The sequence below is a fragment of the Morone saxatilis genome, unplaced genomic scaffold (genome assembly GCF_004916995.1).
Source record: "Morone saxatilis isolate NCDOM2014 unplaced genomic scaffold, NCSU_SB_2.0 Contig21, whole genome shotgun sequence".
Lineage (NCBI taxonomy): Eukaryota > Metazoa > Chordata > Actinopteri > Moronidae > Morone > Morone saxatilis.
In genome coordinates, this window is record NW_023339774.1 from 5,173,404 (window position 1) to 5,173,783 (window position 380).

General features: G+C 32.6%; 1 protein-coding gene across 1 annotated transcript in view; it reads right to left on the bottom strand.

Moving 5' to 3' along the window:
- gtf3c4 (general transcription factor IIIC, polypeptide 4) overlaps positions 1-380 on the bottom strand; it is a gene marked incomplete in the record, with an annotated part of 8,254 nt that overhangs the window by 345 nt on the left and 7,529 nt on the right.

Below are 380 nucleotides of genomic sequence, written 5' to 3' on the forward strand. Positions count from 1 at the left end.
TTTTACATGTTGGTTTTATATTTATCACTTTCCCATAAAAGTCAGATCGGACCTAGTAACTTTTCCAAAACACTCAACGCAGCACGAGTCTGAATGGAATATTAACACGTGAAAATTACAACAGCACAAGGTTAAATACAGAGAGAGAGATTAAAGACATTTGAAAACGATTGAAGATGTCTTGTAACGTCTTCTTAAGACCACTGTAATAAAATCATTCATATGGAGAAAATAAAATTTAAATAATAAAACCACATAACAACTCTGAATGAGCCATTTTTAAAGAAACAATTACCAGTATTCTTCCTTGAGACTGACAATTACTACTTTTACTGATAGATGAAGCCAGCAATGTTACATATTCCACGTCTGAACAGCGT